The sequence below is a fragment of the Ursus maritimus genome, unplaced genomic scaffold, assembly GCF_017311325.1.
Source record: "Ursus maritimus isolate PB19 unplaced genomic scaffold, ASM1731132v1 scaffold_2, whole genome shotgun sequence".
In the NCBI taxonomy this organism is placed as follows: Eukaryota; Metazoa; Chordata; class Mammalia; order Carnivora; family Ursidae; genus Ursus; species Ursus maritimus.
Window position 1 is genome coordinate 83,316,957 of NW_024424452.1, and position 15,582 is coordinate 83,332,538.

Sequence of the window (15,582 nt, forward strand, 5' to 3'; positions counted from 1 at the left end):
AAATTAATAATTACACAAGTGTTCATTAAAGCACTATGATCCTAACTTCTTTAAATGATTCTAAATTGCTGGAACACAATAAACATTTGATAAGGTGTATTTTCCTCTATCAACAATTACTGGCCTGGAGAAGAGTGACAACTCCATAGCAATAATGTTTTAAGTATCTTCTATGAAACAATATGGAAGAAGGAATGATATTTTGTGACTTAAGTTGATAGCTTTCTTTGTCTTCTTGCTATAAAGTTCAAAAACTTGGTATTAAAATGGCCACATATAGTGTGTTTTAATTGCTCATTTATTCATAATATAGTTCACCAGAGAACAAGGTGTGTTATCTGCGTAAACAGACCCTCTCTGACCAACCTGTAATTCTCAATCACTGAAACTTATTCAAGGTCTTCATGTACCTTACTTCAATTTGTAAATATATGCATTTCTTTCTTACTAGTTTACCTCCTGCCTTCCCTTCCATAATATAAGCAGGGCCTTTAATTTTGGTAATCAGTGATCAAATAGATGACTAAGTGAACATGTTTCTAAGAATAAATACAGAAGAGTAAAAGCCACACACAATCTCTTATTTGCCAAACATCTATTGAGTAATTACAAAGCCAGAGATTTACAACCACCCCCCTCCTCACCGGCATGTTTATTCATAAAAGCAGTCCTTTGCTGTCTGATTGATTTGCTTGGTTTAAAACCAAGTTCTGAACTGTGACTCAGATAAAAAGCTTTGAATCTCCTATGCACAGAATACATCTCGTAAGTATTTTGTGAAAATATATACAGCAATCAAAAAGAACAGATTGCATATAATGAAGAAATACAAAATAGATACAAGATTTAGCTTAATGTATTAAGATTACTTGAAATTAAATTTTGAGAATGGCTAATAAATGACTTAGTAAATATGAAATTCACCCATTTTGTCACTTTACCATTTTTGTTTTCCTAAATTATTTTTACATCACAAAAATTGGTAGGGAAGTTGGGGGTGGACATCTTCTTTAAATAGATTTTTTCCATTTGCTTCTAAAATAGATTACATGCATCACTTATAAGTGAAAACAGCTGATTTACAGAGCAAGTTTTTTGCTTAAATACCAAATGAAGAATGTAAATTTAAAAACAGTATTTGCAACTCTTCAAATAATACCAAAATGGAATCAAGTTAAACCACAAAAAGGAAATTTTGTTCTGGACTGTTGAACGTCATATCAGCCTATGATCATCTCTATAGAAGATAAAATTTTTTACAACAGCCAGCAGCCCGAGGATTGATCTGAGAAAAGTTCAAAGTATAAAATTAAAAAGATGAAAATGGAACACTGGAAAGGCAAAGGCATATAAAATGTCAATGGCAGGGCACAATAATAACCAGATTGCATTTGAAGTAAAGGATGTCAGAAAGCCTAAATGTATTGGATTTAGATATCTCCTGATAATTCAAAGAAGTCCACATATTTTATTTATCTTCATTACCAACTTATGAATAGAGGAAGAATTAAGGACTAACAAAGATTTGTCCAAGGTTGTAAGGCCAGTCTCTAAAATTAAATGCTTCTTTCACTAAACTGTGTTGGAAATAATGATGGGGTCATTGGTATAAAGAAGATTTCAATATTTTAGATCACATCAAATTAGACTGTGAAAATAAGAAATACATAATAAGAAGATGGAAGGAAGAGATGTAAATATACTGAAAAGAAGTGCCTTGCATTAAGGATTAGAAGATAATATTATGAAAAATTATATGCTAACCAATTGGACAACCTAGAAGAAATGGATAAATTCCTAGAAATAGATAACCTCCCAAAACTGAATCAGGAAGAAATAGAAATTTGAACAAACCAATTACCAGCAAAGAAATGCAATCAGTAATCAAAACAACTCCCAACAAACAAAGTCCAGAACCAGATGGCTTCATGGGTGAATTCTACCAAACATTTAAAGAAGAGTTAATACCTATTTTCAAACTATCCCCAAAAATAGAAGAAGAAGGAAATCTTCCAGTTTTATTCTATGAGACTAGCATTATCCAGATACCGAAACCAGATAAAGACACTACAAAAAAGAGAATTACAGGCCAATACCTCTGATGAACATAGATACAAAAATCCTCAACAAAATATTAGCAAAGTGAATCCAACAATATATTAAAAAAAAACCACACCAAAACAAAACTTTCACCTCAATCAAGTGAAATATACTACTGGGATATACTACTATGTGGTTCAACATTTGCAAATCAACAAGAGAAAGAATAAAAACCATATGATCATTTTAATAGATGCAGAAAAAGCATTTGACAAAGTACAACATCTATCCATAATAAAAACCCTTGACAAAGTAGGTTTAGCAGGAACATACCTTAACACAATAAAGGCCATTTACGAAAAACCCAGAGCTAACATATTCTCAATGGTGAAAAACTGAGACTATTTGGACTTCATCAAAAAAAAGCTCTGCACAGCAAAGGGAAAAAAAAATCAATGAAACTAAATGGCAACCTATGGAATGGGAGAAGATATTTGCAAATGACATATCTGATAAATGGTTAGTATCCAAAGTATGTAAAGAACTTAACAAAAGTCAACACCCAAAAACCAAGCAATCCAATTTAAAAATGGGCAGATGACCTGAATAGACATTTTTCCAAAGAAGGCATATGGATGTACCCCTATGTTTATTGCAGCATTATTTACAATAGCCAAGATATGGAAACAGCTCAAGTGCCCATCAATAGATGAATGGATAAAGAAGGTGTTGTGTGTATATTTTATTCAGCCATCAAAGAAGAATAAAATCTCTTGCCATTTACAACAAGATGGAGCGGGCTAGAGGGTATAATGCTAAGTGAAATGTGTCAGTCAGAGAAAGACAAATACCATATGATTTCACCCATAAGTGGATTTTAAGAAACAAAACAGGGGCACCTGTGTGGCTCAGTTGGTTAAGCATTTACGTTCTGCTCAGGGGGCAGCTTGCTTCTCCCTCTCCCTTGGCTGCTTCCCCTGCTTGTAATATCTCACTCTCTCTCTGTCAAATAAATGAATGCAATCTTAAAAAAAAAAAAAAAAGAAAAAAACAAAACAAAGAAAAAATAGACAACCCAAAAACAGACTCCTAACACTAGAGAACAAACTGGTGGTTACCAGAGGGGAGGTGGGTGGGGGGATGGATGAAATAGGTGAAAGGGATTAAGAGTATACTTATTGTGATGATCACTGAGTAATGTATAGAATTGTTAAATCATTATATTATACCCTGAAACTAATGTAACACTGTATATTAATTATACTGGAATTTTAAAAATTCCAGTATATATGTGTATCAAATGAGTAGAACCATTCAAGTCCATTACCGTGAAAAATTATCCTTGTCGCCCAACAAAGATACAATTGCCCCCACCCCCTAAAAGAAGAAAAAGAAAGAGAATTGCCTATGAAGAAGAATAGAAGAATTTCTATGAAGAAAATTAGGCATTCTTGGTATCTAATAGAACACAATCAATTGTGTAACACTTTTGATATTTCATTTTAAAATAAATTTTTATTAAAATACTTATTTCTTATCATAAAAGTAATATGCATTTGTTTAAAAAATATTTTTAAAAAAGATTAGCAAAAAGATAAAAGTTAAAATTACCTTCAGTAGCACCACTAAGAGATAGTTACTTCTCAAACAAACATTAAGCGCTCACTGTCTACCATATATAACACTATTTCACAGACCTCATCTCCCAATATCTCCTTGACTCCCTGTCTACCAGGCATACTGGACTTCTTCTTGTTCCTTGAACATTTCTAACAGTGAACATTTTCTCTCCTTAACAGATATGTATGTAAAAATGTAAAAAGACTAAAGCTCTTGGAATATAGTGACAACTCAATACATGAACGCTAACCATAGTATTTATTTATTTTATTACTAAATTATTAATTTTTCAAACAATGATTTCTTAATTCTATTTGCATTTCTTTGTTTCTTAGTGCAAACTATATTTTCTTATGATTACTAAGCAATTCTTTATTGAATTAGTTGATAGTGTCTTTTGCCCATATACCTATTGGGATGTTTAGATTTTTTTATTCATTTCTAAGTGTTCTCTATTTAATAAATATTACAATTATTTGACAAAATTTCCTTAGCATAATTTTTCTTTTAATTTATTTTTCATTGTGGGCGTTTAAAAAAACACATTAAGTATTTAAAATGAGTTTATCTAGTTAAAATTTTTTTCATATAACCTTTGTCTTGATCATCACATATTCTTATTTATTTGTTCAAAAAATATTTTGAGCACAGACCATGAATTGGGTACATGTATTAGGTGTTAGAGATATAGCAGTGAACTGAAGAGACAAGGATGATACTCTTATGATGAGTATATTTGAGAGAGGAAGACAATAAGCAACTAAATACATTTTAAAAATTAGGTTGTAAAAAGTACAATGAAGAAAAACAAGAATATACAATGGAGATTGTAACTGGGGGTAAAATATTTGAGCTGATAGCTGAGAATAAAAAAACCCAAAAACTCAGCCATGTAGAGGAAAACCACTCTGGGTAAATAACACCAAATTCAAAGGCCTTTTTGTTTGGGCAACAAAAAGTTAGATGTGGTTAGGACACACAAAACCAGTGTGACTGGATCATAGTGAAGGAGAAAGAGTCTACAGGCCATTGTAAAGAGTGTAGATTTTATTTCAAGAGTAATGAGGAGATGTGAGACTTAATAGATTGGACATGATGGTTATCATCACTTTTAAGACTATATGTTTAAAAACAAGGCATAGTAAAATTGATGCATGTTCAGCCCAAATGCATATATGTAGCTATTGGAACTTATTTAGCAAGAAATCTATCGGTAGGGCAAACTCTAGGGGAAATAGATTAAGACTCTATCTCAATAATGCCATTAAGGACCCAGGTTCTTCTTAATTTCCTTTCTTATATCATTGATATATATTCATTTGTACAAGATGCTCAAAGCAGTTCCAGGTATCACACAGCTAGATTACTCCCCCAACATCTGCCATAACCATTGTATTTAAAAAAGAGCCTTAAAAATGTAAATTCCCTTGATTTGGAAATTCCAGCTTTAGGAAATGACTATAAGATGAAATAAAGGTCATCTCATTTTTAAAGTTGATTTCACAGAAGATAGATACACCCATTTATTCAATAAAAGATTTAGTGATCACTAGTAGCACTGTCCTACACGTTTGGAATATAACAGTAGAAAAAGCAGACAAACACCTATATTCATAAACTTCACATACTTGGTGGGGTAGAAAGACAGTAAACAAAATATTCAAGTAAAATATGTAGCATGTGAGATGTTGATTAATGCTAGTAAATAATAACTCTGGGTGGATTGTAAGCCTGTCTAATTCCAATGGAGAATACGAAAGGAAAACAACTTTTTGTTGAGGATCAGGTTGGATTTTAGTATGGTCAAACAAAAAGATCCAGTTGGAAAAGATTCTGATTTGATTACGAGGTACAGCTATAGCTTTAGAAGCAAGAAATCCTGAAGCTCCTGTTGAAGCAATTGGAAAGGAAGCAAACCTCGAAGATGAGAGAATAGATTTTCAACAAAGGGAAAAAAGAGGCCTTTTGTGAATGCTATCTCAGAATAGGAAAGGAATGCAAGGAGCAACAAATTCTTCAGATATTTTCAAGGGAATCGTTGTCCCTAGGGTAGAGAGAGATCTTAGTTAAGAAATGAGCATCTGACATTATTCATCCTGCAACTTTCAACCCTGAAGATGTTTACCAATGATAATGAATAATCAGTAAACAAATATGCATTGCTTCCAGCAAAACAGTCTTGTGGCTCCTGTGCTGGAGGATGTTTTCTTGTATCACTAAAAATGAAGTGAAACATCTGTGAGGAGAGTAGAATTAATATGTTAACAAACAAAAAAGAAAACAGCTAAAATCAAAAGCCCTTATTTATAGGCTGAGGTTCTTTTTTGTTTTAATTAATAAACTTTAATTTTTAGAGCAGTTTAAGGTCACAGCAAAACTGTAGAGAAAGCACAGAGTTCCCATATACCCCCTGTCTACACACAGACGATCTCCTCCACTATCAACATCCCCCACCAGGATAGTACATTTGTTACAACTGATGAACCTACATTGAGACATCCTTACCATCCGAAGTGCATGGCTCACATTAGGGTTCGTTTTGGTGTTGAAGGTTCTATGGATTTTGACAAATGTGTAATGAATGACACGTATCCACCATTGTAGTGTCTATGGAATAGTTTCACTGCCCTGAAAATCCTCCATGCTCTGCCTATTCATCCCTACCTCTCCCTTAACCCCTGGCAACCACTACTCTTTTACTGTTTCCATAATTTTGCCTTTTCCAGAATATCAGGTACTTGAAATCATACAGTATGTAACCTTTTCTCCATGTCTTTTCATGGCTTGATAGCCTACCTCTTTTTAGCGGTGAATCATATTTTATGGTCTGGAAGTACCATCCAGTTACTGAAGGACATCTTAATTACTTTCAAGTTTTGGCAATTATGAATAAAGCTGCCATAAACATCTGCATTTAGTTTTTGTGTGGGCTTAACTGTTTAGCTCAGTTTGGTGAATACCAAGGAGTATGATTGCTGGATCATATGGTAAGGGTATGTTTAGTTTTATAAGAAACTGTCAAACCGTCCTGCAGACTAGCTCTACCATTTTGCCTTCCCACCAGCGATGTATGAGAGTTCCTGTGGCTCCAGATCCTTGCCAGCGTTTGGTGTTGTCAGGATTCTAGAGTTTAGCCATTCTAATACATGTGTACTGGTAATCTCATTGTTGCTTTGATTTGCGTTTCTTCTATGGCATATGATGTGGAACAACTTTTCACATGCTTATTTGCCATCTGAATATCTTCTTTGGTGAGGAATCTGTTCAGATCTTTTACGCATATTTTGAACTGTTTTTTTTTTTTCCTTACTATTGATTTTTAAGACTTCTTATTTTGGATAACAGTCCTTTATCAGATATATCTTCTGGCAATTATTTTCTCCTAGTCTGTGGCCTTTCTTCTCATTCTCCCAACAGTGTCTTTTGATAAAGCAGATGTTTTTAATTTTAGTAAAGTCTGGATTATCAATTATTTCTGAGTTCATGGGTCATGCCATTAGTGTTGTATCTAAAAAAGTCATTGACGTCCTAGAGGTCATCTAGATTTTCACTGACAGAAGTCATCTCGGTTTTCTGCTATATCTTCTTTATATCTATTTTTTATAGTTCTGCATTTTACATTTAGCTCTATTTTGAGTTAGTTTTTGTGAAGGAAATTAAATCTGTCTGGAGTCTTTTTTTTTCTTTCTTTCTTTCTTTCTTTCTTTCTTTCTTTCTTTCTTTCTTTCTTTCTTTCTTTCTTTCTTTCTTGCATGTGGATGTTTAATTGTTCCAGCATCATTTGGTGAAAAGATTATCTTTTCTCTATTACGTTGCCATTGTTCCCTGTCAATGATTAGTCGACTCTATGGGGCTCTATTCTGGGCTCTCTATTCTATTCTGTTCATCTATTTGTCTATTCTTTCGCCAATATCACACTGCCTTGACTACTATAGCTATATAATAAGTTTTGAGGTCCAGTAGTGTTAGTCCTGTGACTTTGTCCTCTTTCAATACTGAGCTGGCTGGTCTGGGCCTTTTCCTTTCCACATAATTTTTACAATCAGGTTGTCTACATCCACAAAATAACTTTCTGGGATTTTGATTGGGATTGCACTGAATCCACGGATCAAGTTAGGAAGAACTAACTACTTGACAATAGTAAGTCTTTCTATCCATGAACACAGAATATTCCTCTATTTATTGCTTTTCTTTGATTTCTTTCATCATAGTTTTGTAGTTTTCTTCATATTGATTTTGTACATATTTTGTTAGACCTTAGCCTTGCATATCTGGGATAAATTCCATTTGGTCGTGGTATATCATTATATTATATGTTGTTGGACTTCCTTTGCTAATATTTTCTTGCAAACTTATGCACCTATAGTCCTGAGAGATATTGGTTTGTAGTTTTACTTTTTTGTAATGTCTTTGTGTGGTTTGGTGTTGGGGTAAAGTGGTCCTTACAGATTGAGTTAGGAAGTATTCACTCTGCTTTTGTCTTGTGGAAAAGATTGTGGATAATGTCTTCCTTAAATGTTTGCTAGAAATTATGAGTGAATCCATCTGGGTTTAGTGTTTTTTGCTTTGAAAGGTTATTAGTTATTGATTTAATTTCTTTAGTATATATAGCCCATTCATATAGTCTAACTCTTCTTGTGTACATTTTGATAGGTGTGCCTGTCAAGGAATTGGTCCATTTCATCTAGATTTTTTTTTAAGATTTTATTTATTTATTTGACAGAGATAGAGACAGCCAGCGAGAGAGGGAACACAAGCAGGGGGAGTGGGAGAGGAAGAAGCAGGCTCATAGCAGAGGAGCCTGATGTGGGGCTCGATCCCACAACGCCGGGATCACGCCCTGAGCCGAAGGCAGACGCTTAACCGCTGTGCCACCCAGGTGCCCCATTTCATCTAGGTTTTTGAATTGTGGTCATAGAGTCATATGTAGTATTCCTTTATTATCCTTTTCATGTCCATGGGATATGTGGTAATGTCCCCTTTTTCATTTCTAAAATCAGTAATTTGTGTCTTCTCTCTTTTTACTTAGGCTGGCTAGAGACATTGATTTGATTGATTTTTAAAACAACCAGCTTTTGGTTTCATTGACTTTCTCTGTTGATTTCCAATTTTTGATTTCATTGATTTCTGCTCTAATATACATTATTCCTTTTCTTCTGCTTACTTTAGATCTAATTTGCTCTTCTTTTTAGTTTCCTAAGGTAGAAACTTAGATTATTGATTTTAGATCTTCCTTCTTTTGTAATATTTGCAATCAATGCTATATATTTCCCTTTAAGCACTGCTTTTGCTGAATCTCACAAGTTTTAAATTGTATTTTCATCTTCATTTACTTCAAAATATTTTTAAATTTCTCTTGGTATTTCTCTTTTGACTCATGTGTTATTTAGAAGTATGTTGTGTAATCTCCAAGTATGTGGGGATTTTCCAGTTATCTGTTATTGATTTCTGGTTTAATTCCATTGCGGTGTGATAGCATACATTGTATGATTTATATTGTTCTAAATTGTTAAGGTGTTTTTTAAAAAAATTTATTTAAAAGAGAAAGACAGAGAACATGCCCTAGAGAGAGCATGAGTGGGGGGAGGGACAGAGAGAGAGGGAGAAGCAGGCTCCCCACTGAGCCTGACCTGACCTGCTATGCAGGGTTCCATTCTGTGGGGATCATGACCTGAGCCAAAGGCAGATGCTCAACCAACTGAGCTCCCCAGGTCCCCCTGTTAAGTGTTTCTTTATGGTCCAGAATACAGTCTATTTTTGTGTATTTTTCTTGTGACTGTGAGAGGAATGTGTATCCTGTTGTTATTGGATAAAGTCTATAGATGTCAATTATATTCAGTTGATTGATGGTACTATTGAGTTCAGCTCTGCTCTTACTGATTTTCTATCTATTGGATGTCTGTTTTTGATAGAAGAGTGTTAACGTTTCCAATTGTAATAGTGGATTCATCTATTTCTCCTTGCACTTCCGTCAATTTTTGCCTCATGTATTTTGATGCTGTGTAGTTAGGTGCATACACATTAAGGATTGTTATATCTTGTTGTAGAATTTACTCCTTTAAATTATGTAATGTGCCTCTTTGCCCATGATAATTTTCGTTGCTCTGACATCTGCTGTGCCTGAAATTCATGCACTTACTACTGCTAGCATTAGCATGCTATATCTTTCTCCATCCCTTTGCTTTTAGCCTATATGTGTGTCTTTATATTTAAGGTGGGTTTCTTGTAAAAATTATATAGTTTGGTCTTCTTTTTTGATCCACCCTGATAATCTCTGTCTGTGTTGTTTAAAGTAATTATTGATGTAACTAGATTAATATCTACCATATTTGTTACTCTTACCTATTTGTCGCCTTTGTTTTGTGTTCCTATTTTTGTCTTCCACTCTTTTTTTCTGCTAGTTGTGATTTTAATTGAGAATTTTATAGGATTCTGTTTCTTCCTCGTAACACATCAATTATACTTCTTAAAAAATTTTTTAGTGGTTGTCCTAGAATTTGCCATATACATTTATAACTAATCCAACTCCATTTTCCAATAACAATATACTATTTCATGGATAGTACAAGTGCTTCATAATAACAAAATACTCCTAATTTCTCCCTCTCATCCCTTGTATCATTGCTATCACTTATTTCACTTATACATAAGCTCTGATCTTCAAATATATTTTTGTTATTATTTTGAACAAACTGCTGTTAGATCCATTAAGAATAAGGAAAATAAAAGTTTTTGTTTTACTCCCACTTACTCCTTCTCTAATATTCTTCCTTTCTTTATCAGATCTCAGTTTCTGACTTAGCCTTTCCCTTTTCTCTGGAGAATATCTTTTAACATTTCTTGGAAGACTGACCTACTGGCCACAAATTCCATTCAAATTTTGTGTGAGAAATTTTTTCTTCTTGACTTTTGAAGGATAATTTCTCAGAGTATAGAATTCTAGGTTGGTGATTTTTTTGTTTGTTTCACACTTTAAATATTTTACTACATTCCCTTCTTGTTTACATGGTTTCCAAGGAGAAGTGAAAATAATTCTTAACTTTGTTCCTCTAAATGAAGGTGTTTCCTCTAGCTTCTTTCAAGATTTTTTCTCTTTTATTTTCTTCAGTCTATGATATGTGTAGGTGTAGTTTGATTGGCACTTTTCTACTTGGTGTTCTTGGAGTTTCCTGGCTCTGTGGCATGGTGTCTGACATTAATTTTGGGAAAATATTCCCATTATGCATATGTTCCATTATTTGCAGTTGTCTCACAGTTCTTGGATATTCTGGGGTCCTTTTTTCCAGTATTTTTTCTCCTTGCTTTTCAATTTTGAGAACTTTTATGACATACATATCCTCAAGCTCAGAGATTCTTTGCTCAGCCATGTCTAGCCAACCAATAAGCCCATCGAAGGCATTCTTCATTTCTGTTGCAGTGTTTTTTGATCTCTAGCATTTCTTTTTGATTCTTTCTTGAAATTTCTTTCTCTCTGCTTCTATTATCTGTTTCTTCATATTATCTACTTTTTTTTATGAGCAACATTTGCATGTTCATCATAGTTGTTCAAATTAATAATCTGTCACTTCCAACATCACTATTATATCTGAGTCTGGTTCAGATGCTTGTTCTGTCTCTTCAACCTCTGTTTTTTGCCTTTCAGCATGCCTCATAATTTTTTATTGAGAGCTGAACATGGTGTAAGGGGTAAAAGGAACCCTGGTAAATAGGACCTTAGCAATGTGGTGGTGAGGTGTGAGGTGAGGAGAAGGGTTCTTTGATTAGGGCTCAGTATTTTAGTGAGCCTGTGCCCTTCATCTGAATGTCACTTTTCAGGCCCCCAGTCCCACATCTTAGATGGGATGGATGGCCCGAGGGCTGGAGTTGAGTAATTGGATGGGAAGAAGGCTAGAGGAGGCTGAGTATTTCCTTTCCCCCAGGTTAGTTTCACTCTGATACAATCCCAAAAGTTTAGGTTCTGGCTCTGATGAAATAATTTCTCTTGAATGCAGCCCTTATTGAAAAGAACAAAATGCTCTGGCATATTTCAAAATGGTTATTTTTTCTCTTTCCCTATCAATCTCTCAAGGGTCCTCAAGGGTTTGTTTTGTTTTGTTTTGTTTTTTTCTTCTGATAGTCACTGCGAGAACCTGGTAGAGCTTCAGGAAGTGAAACACAAAAGCATGGGCCTTGTCCCCTGGAGTTTTTAACTCTCAGACTTACCCACATTGAGTACCCAGAATTTGTCAATTACACCTTAGTTTTCCAATCCTGGTACTGGTTTCCATGGAGGTTTCTGCTTATGAGTTTCTGCTCTGCTAAATTGTGTTTCTCTGCACAGCCTATCTCTCAAATTTTGGGCATAGTATTTTATCCTGTCACCTTACTGCCCTAAGAGATCAAAGAAGAATACTGAGCTTTCAGTTTATTAAGGTTTTGATTTGTTGTTAGGATGAAGTGGCAGCTTTCAAGCTCCTTATGTGCTGGAACAGAGACTGGAAGTCCTAATCCCAATTTTGAATTGGTGAGTGTGTTCTCACCGTACCCACCCCTGGTCACCCTGCTCACACACCCCTGCTCTCCCTTGGTCCCTTTTGAGATTTCTACCTCTCACACAAGGACTGTGTTCAATCTACCTTGGCTCATCTGAGTACTTATGCTATGCAACCATGAAAAATGAAGAAAAAAAAATCTATCAGGGACTTGAGTTATTTGTTTTTTTTTTTTTTTTAAAGATTTTGTTTATTTATTTGACAGAGAGACAGCCAGTGAGAGAGGGAACACAGCAGGGGGAGTGTGAGAGGAAGAAGCAGGCTCCTAGCAGAGGAGCCTGATGTGGGGCTCGATCCCAGAACGCTGGGATCATGCCCTGAGCCGAAGGCAGACACTTAATGACTGTGCCACCCAGGCGCCCCAGGGACTTGAGTTATTTGACAAAAATAAAGGAGACCAACTTTTTATAGAACTCAGAAATGGATATTATCTGGTATTTCTTCATTGGTTTATGTAATAAGAATTTTTTTTTAATTAAAAAAATATGCTTTAGAGCCTTGAAACTTTTATATAGCTAGGAATGGGTGCACAACTAGGATTTACTAAAGGACTAAACTAGAGGTCTTTTGTAAGCAGCATTTCTGTCCTTCAAGGCACAGATATACTCTGTATATCTGTTAAAATGTCTCTGAAGAATAACCCTGATGCAGGATGGCAAAACTCTTTTTTTAGCCAGCATGCCATGAATGAAAAGACATGGGGCAATCTCCACTCCCTCTGAATGAATCACTAAATCAACCAAAGTAGAAGGGAGGGAAATGGGAAGAAGCTCCATGCCTGAGACAGTGGATCAGAGCATTCTTGCATGTCTGAGTGGTGGAACGCTGCTCAACAATAAGAAATGTCTCTCTCAAAAATCTTAGCTCATTTGGGGTGCACCTGGGTGGTTCAGTCAGTTAAACAACTGCCTTTGGCTCAGGTCATGATCCCAGGGTCCCGGGATCTAGCCCCACACAGAGCTGGCTCCTTGCTCAGCCGGGAGTCTGCTTCTCCCTCTCCCTCTGTCCCTACCCGCTCCCCACCCCTCATGCTCTCTCTCTCTAATGAATAAATAAAATCTTAAAAAAATATATTAGCTCATTTGGAATTTGGGATATTAAGAGTCTTTATTTTTTATTTTCTTTTAACTCATATAAATGGCTTATCACTTGAATTAATAAATAGTTCATTCTTTTTTCAGTATATTCATGAGTTAAATCTAAAATGAGCACTGCACATATAGACTTTTGTGAACGTTATAACATCAGATACAAAAATCTACCTAGCAGTCTTCACAGCATCATAAAGAAAAAGAAGTTGATAGAAATTCAAGCAGCAGAAGGGGGCAGTAAAACTCAACAGAATGCTCTGACAGATTTTTAATATGCTTTCTTATTTTTTCTTCATCAGAGAATTTCCCAACACATTTTAAAGACTAATTTTTAAAAAAAAGTCTGTACCATAGATATATATATTTGTCTAAAATATACTAGAAACACTAAATGTATACAAAAATAAGAGTTATGATTTTACATAATCAAAACCTTATTTTTTATGGTGTGATATATCAAGGCACAATAATCATAGTACTTACATAAAACAGGTTTAGTCCTTTGGATTTGGTTTGGGACATTTAATATCCCCTCATGACCAGCATCCCCAAATGTACTGTCCATTCTATTTCATGGTTTCAGACTTGTCAAAATTATTTAATAAATCATATCATAATGGTTTTTTCTCAAGCCCATATTTGGACTTCCTTCCTAAAATCAGCCCATCCTTAAAGTGGTACTTTCTCTTTTCTGACTGTGTAAGTACATGGAAGTCTCTCCTCTCTACCATGTCATGGAATTACAGGTTCAACCAAGTAGTTTAACCAAATTGATTTTTTTCATTGAATTTTCACTATGAGAGAGAGTTCAATTTCTTTACGTTCCAAGTAGTCTAAATGTGATTATGCTCTACACACTGTTTTGTCCTCACCTTTGAAATTAGTCTGTCTACGAACAAGAAATGATACACAGTAAGTATATAATGAAGACCTGATAATGATGATGATGACTTCAACATGAATTCAGGATCCCAATGTAAAATTTGAGTGCAGTAGCAGAGTCAGAGTATGGAATCTTATGTGACACCTAAAAAAGCTCAAATGCGTGGTCCTAAATATCACTTTAAAATTTGAGTAGATATACCTACTCACTTAAAACAATTATGCTGTTAGTTAAAATTTCATGTAAGGCTTAGTACAATAAATGGGAGTGTCACAAATTGAATGATTAAATATGACTAGAGGAGAAAGGCTTCTTAGATGAGATGGAATTTTAGTCATTTGTGTCTCATGTAAAATCAGATAATGTGTACCTTCAGCAAAATGGTAAGAAAAAAATAATTTCAAGTGAGTCTCTTTTTTTCTTTAAGACTTCTACAGATTGAGGTATCTGGTATAGTTTTCCCATTACTGCTAAGAATGTATGGCTTAATTGAACTTTTTATTCTCCACTTTGATGCTGGTAACTCTTTCTTTCTCTCTCTCTTTCTTTCTTTTCTTCTTTCTTCCTTCCTTCCTTTCTTTCCTTCTTTCTTCCTTCCTTTTCTTTCTTTCTCTTTATTGCTTTCTTTTCTTTTTCTCTTTCTTCTCTTTCTCTTTCTTCTTTCTCTCTTTTCTTTTTTTCTTTTTTTTCTCTTTTCTTTTGCATTTCACCCTCACACCACCAAAAGATATTAAATAAAGGCAAAGGACGATGAAATTAAAAATTGTCAAACTCATCCATCTTTCCCATCCATTCCACTCATTCCTCATCAAACTATGTCTCAAAATGAGAATAGAAAATTTGCACTAATAAGCCCAGACAATTGAAAAGTAAATGCAATATTGTATTTTGATCCATTGTCATATTTGTCATCTTGGAAAAGTGGGCAGAAAAGGCAAACAAAACAAAACAAAAACAAAACCCCCAAACTTTAAAAACCTATTTTATTCTTCGTGTATCTCCTGTGACCAAAGTGGTGAAAACCGCGCAGCAGAGAAAGAAATGCATTAAAGCAGATGTTTTGGACATTTAGCATCCCAACAGATTCTGGCCCTTTCCCTTCCCTTGTTCGTCAGAGGAGAGGAAACGTTATAGTGGTGATCATTCAAGCTCAGATAGGCTATTTACAGGATAACTGCTAAGGAGCAGTATTATGGAGAAGAATTCACATTTTACAGATATGTACACTGACGATAGCTCTTACAGTTCATTTGGCCAAATAAAAAAAGTGTAACGTATGTATGTGCTGCATATACACTAGGTTATGGGTCGTCACTAAAATCATGACATGTTTGAAATACATGACGTGTAAAACATCTTTCTTGGCCGGGTCTGTCCAGACTGTGACTCCTCGCCCCCCCCCCCCCCCCCCCCCCCC